We start from the raw sequence: 11193 nt of genomic DNA, 5'->3' as shown, positions 1-11193 counted from the left end.
TCCTGGCCTTGAGCTCTATTGGGGCTTTAATTCTCAATGTTTGCTCTATACCACCTGAGCCACACCTTCACTTCTTCCATTTACCACAAGTGGAGAAAAGAATCTCTTAGGTTTATCCACTTGGAATAGCTTTGAATTTCAATTGTCAAATTTGAACCTACCGACTATCTAGATGTAAGCCACTGGTGCTGTGCTAGAACTCACTTCTTAAGAATAAAAAAATCACAAAAAGAGGAGAAAAAATATTTGTTCAATTATTTATGTGTTGTCTGATAAACCAAAGCACTTGCTACTGGAAGGGAAAAAGAGAGAAGATAGACATGAATATGCAGGAGAGAGACACAAAGAAAGAAGAAAGGAAGGAAGATTAAAAGAGGGGAGGGGAGTGGAAGGAAGGATACAAGAGGAGGGCGTAGCTGAGTAGAATTGTCTACTCCTCACTAAGGTTTTGTTGGACAATCAGTACCTTTGCATTTATGTAGCCTAAGCTTTTTATTTTTGGTAGTAGTAAGCTGAGATATAAAATACCAATTTACAGGTAATAACCTGTTAGTGTGCTTCCTTCTGCACCAAGGAAGCCACAGTTAGGTTACTGTCAGAGAGAAGGCAAGAGTAAGCAATTTAACTGATTCTGAGAAACAATAATTGACATGCCAGGAATGCTCCCTTGTATGGTGAAGTCAAGCTTCACTCTTGTTCCCTGCTCCAGTCTTCCTCTCAACAAGAACAGCAGAAACAGGAGAGGAAGGAGATATGTGAGTAATGATCATCTCTCTGTTTACCCTCATCCCTTGGTCTCTCAAAATATAAAGCGAAAGGAGAATTAACCTGAACTAGTGGGGAACATGGGAGGAAAAAGTTCAGTCTAACTTATTGTGAAACTTTTAAAATAATTGGAGCAGCATTTCAAATACTGAAATAAAACTTTTTAAATTATTAACAAAAAGTAACTCAAAATTTATCAAAAACTTAGAAGACTACACAGCTCACTACATAGTGGAATCTGAAAATTGAAACTGATTTCTGCCTCTATCATCAGAAATTGAAGATTGTCCCTAAACGTCTAATACTAGGTAAATTACCCTTGATATTCACTTATACCGTGTGAATATAATGCAGAAAATATGACTTTAAATTTAGACTGCTGAAGTGATAAGCGATGGGAATTCATGATGGATAACATAATGCTGACAGCATGGAAATTATTTCCCTTAAATCTTCAGTGAGTAGAGAATAAAAATGCTCTATTGGATGGCCCTGAAAGTCCAATTCTAAATTTAGGACAGAAGGTGAATAGTAAAGAAGATCTATCTTAGCCAATCTGAGATTAGAAATGTGGAGAAATATACTCATTTATGTATCAAACATGGAAAAGAGGATGTGGCAAGCCCATAGTCAAATGCCAAAGTAGAGATATTTAACAAAATACCATGAAGTTGAAACCTCCTTAAAAGGAGGTCTGGGCTAAAAGGGAGTAGGGTAGAAGAATGGAGAGGGAAATAGTGGCCTAATACAGTCATACCATTCAATGTACACATGTCAGAATATAAGTAGGAAACATGAAGGGATAGGTGGGGTTGGGGTAAGGGAAGGAAGAAAAATGCACTGTATATTGAAATGCACACACACTCTATTCAACACTGACATGATGAAGCAAAACCCCTTTGCACAACTAGCTAAACATAATTTTTTTTAAGTTTTAATATTTAGAGACCAGAAGCATAAACCTTTAGAGATAAATAAGAGAGAATTGACATATTGTTGAGGCTTGTTTCCCTTTCAATATACAAAATTTAATGTGTGAAGTCTGCTGCAAATATAAATATTATTTTGCCTATTCTTTTAAGCAAATTGCTTAAAATGTAGAGAACCAAATTCCAATATCCCTTCATTTCCAATAAAAAAAATCATATGCACCTTTAAGTTTCTCAGTTATTTCTAAATACCTAAATGCAATGCATTATTGGAACCAATTTCATTCCATATTTAAATTTATTTTTTTTGTTGTTGTTGTGAAAATACTGTACAAAGGGGTTTCAATTACATGGACAAGATAATGAGTATATTTCCTATCAAGTATTGTAGCCTCCTCCTTTGTTTCCCCTTCCCATAACTTCCCGTCCTCTCCCCGCTCCCCACCCAGTCCTCCCCCCACCAAAATTTTAAAGTTTCTTTTCGACATAATGACTTGTACATCTCATTGTTTTAATGGTCCAACTGTATCCCTATTATATAAACGATTTGTTTTTTCCCTTCCCTTCCTCAAATTATAACAACATCAAGTTCAGTGAAAGCAGGTTTTGTACAGTGGGGGAGGGACATACAAAGCAAAAAAGAAACATTCTTATAAATGTGTTAGAAACAATCGCATGAAAGGGAAAAACATTTGAATATATAGCTTAGGGCTCATTTCCCTAACATCAACTTGTCTGACAGTTTCTGTTTGTCTCAGACACATACTAGTTATTGCAAATAAGGGAAATCATGGCACTAATGTTTCTTTGGGCCTGGCTTACGTCACTTAATATATTTTTTCCAAGTCTTTCCATTTCCTAACAAATGGAGCCAATGTCATGCTTTCTGATGGAGGCATAGAATTCGAGTGTGTATATATACCACATTTTCTTGATCTACTCATCTACTAAGGGGCATCTGGGTTGGTTCCATCTATTAGCTATGGTAAATAATGATGCAATAAACATAGTTGTGCGGGAAGCTCTACTGTGGCCTTGTATGTGAACATTTGGATAAATACCCAAAGTGGGATTCTGGGTCATAGGGGAGCTCTATGTGGAGACTTTTGAGGAACCTCAATACTGATTTCCAAACTGGTTGAACAAGTTTATACTCCCATCCACAATACAGTAATGTTCCGTTCTGTCCACATCCCCTCCAGCATCTGGTGTTATTAGAGTTCTTGATTATAGCCATTCTAACTGGGGTGAGGTGGTATCTCAAGTTGTTTTGATTTGCATTTCTTTTATGACTAGGGAGGTTGAGCATTTCTTCATGTGTCTATTGGCCATCCTTCTTTCCTCTTCAGAGAAGTTTCTCTTTAAGTCTTTAGCCCGCTTATTTTTGGGCAGTTGTTTCTTTGAAGGTTTGTTGGGGGATTAAATTTTTGAGTTACATGTATATTTTAGATATGAGACCCTTGTCCTTTTTATGGCTAGTGAAGATCTTCTCCTAATCTGTGGGCTTTCTATTGATCTTGCTAGCTATGTCCTTTGCCATGCAGAAGCTCTGCAATTTTATGCAATCCCATTTGTCCAACCTTTCTTTGATTTGTTGTGTTTCTGGGTCTCTATTAAGAAAATTTCGGCCTGTGCCAACAAGATCGAGGGTTTCTCCTATTCCAATCTTTAATGTTTTCAGAGTATCTGCTTTGACTCCAAGGTCTTTGATCTATTTAGAGTTGATTCTGGTACAGGGTGATATATAAGGATCTAGCTTTAGTGTTCTACAAGTTGTTAACCAATTTTGCCAGCACCATTTACTGAAGAGGATGTCTTTCTTCCATTCTATTTTTTAGCTCCCTTACCGAAGATTAGATGGCTATAGGTCTGTAGGTTCATTTCTGGGTTTCAATTCTATTCCATTGGTCCTGAGGTCTGTTCTTGTGTCAGTACCAAACTGTTTTGATTACTATGGCTTTGTAGTTGAATTTGAATTTGGTATTGATATTCTTCCAGCTCTGTTCTTTCTGTTAAGGATCATTTTTGCTATACAGGGTCTTTTATTGTTCCATATGAATTTTTTGATTGCCTCTTCTATTTCCTTGAAGAATGAGGTTAGAATATTGATAGATATCGCCTTGAATTTGTAGATAGCCTTGGGAAGTATTGCCTTTTTCACTATGTTGATCTTTCCCAATCCAGGAGCATGGGAGTTTTTGCCACTTTCTAAGTTCAGTTTTGATTTCCTTTTTCAGTTTTTTAAAGTTTTCATCATAGAGGTCCTTCACTTTTTTGGTTAAGTTAAATCCTAGGTATTTTATTTTTTGTGGGGCTATTACAAATGGAGTTGCTTTCCTAATTTCAGCGACACTTTTCTTATTGTTGGCATACAGAAAAATCCATTGATTTTTGAGGGTTAATTTTATACCATGCTACTTTGCCAGAGTTTTGAATCAGCTTGAGTAATTTTGGAGTGGACTCTGTGCAATTCTTTAAATACAAGATCATGTCATCTGCAAAAAGGGAGAGTTTTACTTCTTCTTTCCCTATTAGGATGCTTCTTATACTTGCATCTAGTCTTATTACTGTATTTAGGCATTCCAATACTAGATTGAAGAGAAGTGGAGAGAGTGGGCATCCTGTCTCATTCCTGAGTTAAGAGGAAATAGCTTTAGTTTTTACCATTAAGTATAATGCTGGCTATAGGTTTGTCATATAAAACCTTTAATGTATTGAAGAATGTTTCATGGATTCCTCATTTTTCCAGAAACTTCATAAAAAGGGATGTTGGATCTTGTCAATTGCTTTTTCTGCATCTATTGAGATAACCATGTGGTTCTTATTCTTGCTTCTGTTGATGTGATAAATTATATTAATTGATTTGTGTATCTTAAACCAGCTTTGCATCCCTGAAATGAATCCTGTTTGATCGTGGTGTATGATTTTTTGGATGAATTGTTGAAGTCGATTGGCCAAAATTTTGTTGAGAAGTTTTGCATCAAAGTTAATCAAAGAAATGGATCTATAGTTCTCTTTCCTTGATAAGTCCCTTCCTGGTTTTGGGATGTGTGTTATGATGGCCTCATAGAATGAGTTCAGTAGTGAACTTTCTTTTTCAGTTTCATTGAAGAGTTGGAGGAGTATTGTTGTTATGTCTGCTTTGAAGGCTTAATAGAATTCCGCTGTAAAACCATTTGGTCCTGGGCTCTTCTTAGATTGGAGGTCTCTTATTGCTGTTTCTATTTCAGTGCTTGATATAGGCCGTTTAAGATAGTTTGACTCATCTTGGCTTAGTTTCGGCATGTCAGTATTTTCTAGAATAAGGTCCATTTCTGCCAAGTTCTCAAACTTATTAGTATACAGGTTTTAGAAGCATTCCCTTATAATGTTCTGAATATTAGTTGTTTTTGTGATGATGTTTCCATTCTCATCTCTGAGTTTATTTGGGTGTGTTCTCTTCTTTTTCTGATAAGATTTGCTAAGGGTCTGTAAATTTTGTTAATTTTTTCGAAGAACCAACTCTTAGTTTTGTTGATTCTTTCTATAGATTTTTTTTGCATTCTAATTAATTTAATTCTGATTTAATTTTAATTATTTCTTTCTGTCTACTGGATTGGGGTTTATCTTGCTGCTTTTTTTCAAGGAGGTTCAGATGTCTTATTAAATTGTTGTTTTTAGATCTCTCCAATTTGTTGATGTAGGAGCTCAGAGCTATAAATTTGCCTCTGAATACTGTGTTTGCTGTGTCCCAGAGGAGCTAGTAATTGGTGTGTTCAGTTTTGTTAAATATCATGAACATTTGAATTTCCTTTCTAATGTCTTCCATGACCCACTCGTGATTCAGCAGTGTGTTGTTCAGGATCCATGTGTTACATTACTTTCTTTGGTTGCTTTTGGTGTTGAGTTCTAAATATATTCCCTTGTGGTCTGAGAGAATGCAAGGTATAACTTCAATGTTTCTGAATTTGGACGTTTGCTTTGTGGCCTAAAATGTGGTCTATTTTGGAAAATGTTCCATGTGCTGCTGAGAAAAATGTATTGTCTAATGCTGCTGGGTGAAATATTCAGTAGATGTGTGTTAAATCTAGTTGGTCTGTGCAGTTGTTTATATCTGCAGTTTCTCGGTTGAGTTTTTGTGAAGTTCATTTATCTAGTGGGGAAAGTTGTGTGTTAAAGTCCCCAACAATTAATGTTTATGGATCTATGTGGGATTTGAGGGAAAGTAGAGTTTCTTGGACGAATTAGGGTGCTCTGCTGTTTGGCAAATAGATATTTAGAATTGTAATATCCTCCTGAAGGAGTGATCCCTTAATTAGTATGTACCGACCTTTTCACTAATTTTAATTAAAAGTCTATTTTATCTGATATTAGGATTGCAACTCCATCCTGTTTATGGGAGCCGTTTGCTTGGTAGATTTTGTTTAAGCCTTTAAAATTGAAAATGTGTTTGTTTTTGTGGGCAAGATGTGACTCCTGAAAGCCTTGCTATCACTTGTACTGCATTTTGAAAGTCAAATCTCTCTAAAACTACCAGTTTTAAGAGATAAGAAGAGTGGAAAATGAACTCTTAGGGACAAATACATCTTCAACATATATTGTTCCAATTATTCCTTTTAAGGCATATTCAACAACTGGTGAAACTTGTGTTGGCTGTAATTATGTGTCTTTCTCCATGAGTGCATGTATACATGAGAATATGTATGCGTGTGAATAGTAACATACATGTGTACATTATGGCTTATATCATCATTTATTCCTTGCTAACAAATAAAGTAAGGAATCACTAAAGTTTTAACAGAAACTGTGTAGTTAAAGTCGTAACTCTTCACTCTGCTCCTTTACACAAAGACTTTGCAACTTCTCATTAATAAAGTTTCCATAAACTCTGAAATGTACATACTTAGTACTTAATGTCTGCTATCATAAATCTTAAATACTTTACAGAAAAGTTTTATACCTGCCAAACAGTCCTATTTTTGGCATATATAAGCAAAATCCCAAAATTAAGCATATTTAAAACATTAAAACTTTTAACAAACCTTAACACTTGCTGCAATGTTCATTTTGACAGGTGCCTTGTATAGAATAATTGAATTTCTCCTCCTACACATCTCTTGAACTACAAATATCTGGAATTACTTTGTTTTTGGCATGTCTATCTTGATTTTATTCTTAAATGTGTGCTTATGTAAGAAATACATGATTCTATAATTTCACAACAATTCTTTTGAACTTACTTTTTGTTGAATTGCCTAGCTTAATAAAATCAATTAAAAATTATACTTTATATATAAAAACTGTTCTGTGCTCAATTTAGCATCACATACACTAACATTGGAACGATACAGAGAAGATTAGCATGCACCCTGTGCAAGGATGACATGCAAAGTCTTGGAGCGTTCCATATTTTTACAGCAACAGATGCTGAAACGTATGTGGCCACAAGGGAAACGTACTGCATTCTTGGTGGGAGTGTAAACTTGTTCAACTACTTTGGAAAGCAGTATGGAGGTGCCTCAGAAGACTCCACATAAAACTCCCCTATAACACAGTAATCCTACTTTTGGAGATTTATCCAAATGATCATAAAAAAGACCATACTAAAACTACCAGCACAACTATGGTTATTGCAACATTATTTACGATAGCTAAGATATGGAACCAACACAGATGCCCCCGTTAGATGAATGGATCAAGAAAATGAATTCTTTGCCTCCATCAGAAAGAATGACATCGCCCAATTTGTTAGGAAATGGAAAGACTTGGAAAAAAATTTATTGAGTGAAGTAAGCCAAGTCCAAAGAAATATAGGTCCCATGATTTCCCTTATTTTCAATAACGAATGTATGTCTGGGATAAGCAGAAAAGTTCAAAAGACATGTGCATATAACCAGATAAGATGATGTTAAAGGAATTGAACCCCAAGATAGGGACACAAGTGGTTTTTTGATTCTTGCTATTGTTTCTAACGTACTTATAATGTGTGATGTCATTTTTTTTGTTTTTTGTATGCTTCTTCACACACTATAACCCCTGTTTTCTCTGTATTTGAAGTTGGTACACTTACATCTTGTATGTATGCTTCTCTAATTTGGGGAGGGGAAGGGAAAAAATGCTCAAATAGCGATACAGGTTGACCCATTGTAACAATGAGATGCACAAGACATTATGTTGAAAAATGAACTTTACAATTTAGGCAGAGGAAGGAAGGGGGAGGGGAGTGTACTTGTGGAGGTGGGAGGGAAGGGATGGTAGGGGAAATATAAAGGAGGAGGTAACAATGCTTGTTAGGAAACTTACTAGTTTCCTTGTTCATGTAAATGTGACCCCTCTGCACAGTATTATTACCATAAAAAAACATATAAAAATGTTCTTAGATGGAAGAGTTTATTTCCTCTATTTTACCCATATAATATTGTTAACAAAGAAATTAATTCAGAACACTGATATGAAGGTAATTTGAATAAATGTGTGTGTGTGTGTGAGTGCGGCAGCGCACAAGCATACACGCACGTGCATGAGAACACCATGCATGTATATTGGAATGCTCAGAATTTAAATCAGGGCTTCAAGGCCTTGCTAGGCCTTTCCTATCTAGATTGGTGAGCTACGATATAAGCTACATCTCAATTCTTGGCTCTTTGCTAGTTCATTAAACATTTTGAAAAATAATTTCATGAAGTTTTTTTTTTGGCCCTGATTGGCTCCCAAGTGTTATCCACAGATCTCAATCTCCTGAGCAAATATTCAGAGTAGATAGGATTATAGGTGTGACCAGCCAGCACAAGGCTTTTAGAACAATTTTAAAAGTAAAAGAAAATTTACTTCATGGGGGCCTGTTTAATCATCACCGAATTTGAAAGCCTTTTGAGTGATTATATGTCAATTTAATTCGTTTGGGGATTGTTAAAAGATAGTAAGTGATGATATTTAAAAATTTTAGTACTTTTTAAAAAAGAAACTGGAACTGTGGGACAGAAGAAATTTGGCTGTCTTCAGACCTCAATTTGTAAGCTCAGCTCTGTGCATGATAACCTAATGTCACCAACACAGTCTGTGTTGAAGACAAAATGTGACAGAAAACAATCACCATGGGAAATATTTGCTATGCTATTATTTCTTGGACAATATGAATATTGAATTGAGAGTATAAGAGAATGGAGAGATTTTACCCACCTTTTTGGTATTGCTGAAAGACTTTTGGAAACTTTGACTCATTTCCTTCCTCACTGTGTGTATCTTTGGGCCATGCACTTACAGTTTTTTACTACAATTTTTCCCAACACTACAATGGTAATAACATTAGCATTATACCAAATGTTATCTTAAGAAGTAAGAGAATAAAACTTGTGAAACACTTAACATAAACCTATGAATGACCTTTGAGTTTAGCCAGCATTCTTTTTTAAATACTAATTAGAATATGATAAGTAGTACAGAAACCATTACATGTAGTGTTAGCAACCAGAAGTAATATCTATTGACCATGCTCAGCTTCCAAGGAAGCCAGGTGGATAACTTCTCATGCTGTAAATCAAACTGGTTATCTTATGTCGTGATAGTGTAAAAATATCAGAGACAGAACAATGAAGGAATGTTGTAGACTGAGGTGAAATCCATATAAAAATATGCAAACTTGATAAAACGTAAAAGTATCTGAGCAGTATATTGTGTTTTACATCATTTAAGTTACATAGCAAAGATAAGGAAGACCTAGAAGAATAAAATGTCTTTTTGATATTTTATCATAGGTCCTTAGAAGGATGAACACTTTCCTCATTCTTGTAGAGGCATCATCAGATGAGGGGAACTGTATTTTTTGTTTGCTTCCTTCCATTTATTCTTCAGTTTGAAATCTGTACTACATGAGACTGAAAGAAAGCAAGTGAAATTAGCCGTACAGGCTTTGGAAAGAACAATCAAAGTAAAATAAATAAAATATATATAGCCTTGTAAAAAGTCTAACTAAATTGAGTTACATAGTCTCAAGCATTTACAGAAAATGATTTAAGCAATATCATGTTATTAAAAATTTTAAAATTTTAGGAGCTGCTTAATTTTTTTCCTTTCTACTACCTTGAATTAATTATTGATTTTCTATAGAGAGATTAAAGATGAGATTAACAAGAAACTTGATTAAAAGTGGACAAAAGTTCTGAATAGACATGTTTTCCAAAAAGCCCTGAAAATTGCCTGTGGATTTACAAATTTGTATTTAATACAACTTCTGTGCTAGCTTAATGCTTTGTGAGCAGAAGTCATTAGAGAAATGCAATTCAAAATTACTTTGATACTACTTCTTAACTATTATAACTCATAAAAAATATCCAAGGAACCAGGTGTGGAGGTAAAGGCTGGTAATTCCAAGTGATTGGAGGTTGGAGTAAAAGGATTTGAGTTTAAGGCCAGTCTTGGGTACTGCACACAGTAAAAACCTGCCCTTTAAAAAAACTCAAAATGTAATAATGTTGGCTGGCGACAGTGTGGAGAAAAGGAAATTTTCGACACTCTTGGTCAAAATACAGGTTAGTGTTCTCGTTGTAGAAAGTAGTATGCAGTTTTCTAAAGAAATCCAAAGTTGAAATATGATCTGTCCCACCAATCGTGTGATTATTTCTCTCTGGGTAACTCATAAATATATCTGTAATTAATTGTTATTCACAACAACAGCTAAGATAGAAATCGAAGTCCAGTGTTCACCTACAAACAAATAAAGCAACTGTGGTACATGCACAAATATCTTTTTCTGTTGATTCCAAAGTACTTTTTTTTATTGTTTTCCTGTTTCCATGTGATTAACCTCCAAATTAGAAATCCAGATATATGACTTAATTTAACCAAAACTATTTATTGAATATAAGAACCTTCTACTCTCTGCGTTCTTCACACTAAGATCACCAAATATGATGAGTCTGGAATAATTAGTCTTTTTATGACCTATGTTAATATTCTTTACAATGTGAGTGAAATGTTTAAAAGTAGTATTTGTTTTAGATTAATTGCTCTGAAGAGACAATAAATGATATTATCAAAGCTTAAAAATGATTTGATTTAAAATTTAGAATTCAGGAAATGGTTTTGACCACTCTGGTTACTGGAGCCTTCACTACAACCTAATGAGACAATTTATATTGATGAAGCAAAAATCTGACGTTAGACATTTATGAATAAAAAAATCATGTCATTCTGAATATGTAGAGCTACATATAAAACATAGAAAATTTAGCTTCTAAATACCTGAATATGCTAGTACATTTAATTGCAGGGTAAGTACTTGTTCTGAAAGGAGATAAAATTGAACTTACTTTGAAATGTAAACCTAAGTATTTATTTGAATAAAAGACAATGTTTAAAATATCACTCATTCAAGAAACAAGATGTACAGTTAGTTGTTTTCCATGCCAATTATGTTCTCTAAGCTTACTACAAATACTAGATTAGTAAACCTAAGTCATTGCTTTGTAGGGAAATAGCAATTCCATTTCTTAAAACTCATGACAATAACTTTTTCTCAAAC

At 34.5% G+C, this 11193-nt stretch overlaps 1 non-coding gene across 1 annotated transcript; it reads left to right on the top strand.

Annotated features, from left to right (window-relative positions):
- Window positions 1-6980: 6980 nt before the first annotated feature.
- Window positions 6981-7087, top strand: LOC122122135. Its single transcript, XR_006150122.1, has one exon. It is a non-coding gene; the product is annotated as a U6 spliceosomal RNA (small nuclear RNA).
- Window positions 7088-11193: the final 4106 nt, after the last annotated feature.

This window comes from Dipodomys spectabilis, unplaced genomic scaffold, assembly GCF_019054845.1.
Source record: "Dipodomys spectabilis isolate Male_0828 unplaced genomic scaffold, ASM1905484v1 ptg000205l, whole genome shotgun sequence".
NCBI lineage: Eukaryota > Metazoa > Chordata > Mammalia > Rodentia > Heteromyidae > Dipodomys > Dipodomys spectabilis.
Note: the sequence above shows the minus strand (reverse complement) of the source record. Positions and strands in the feature narration are given on the sequence as shown.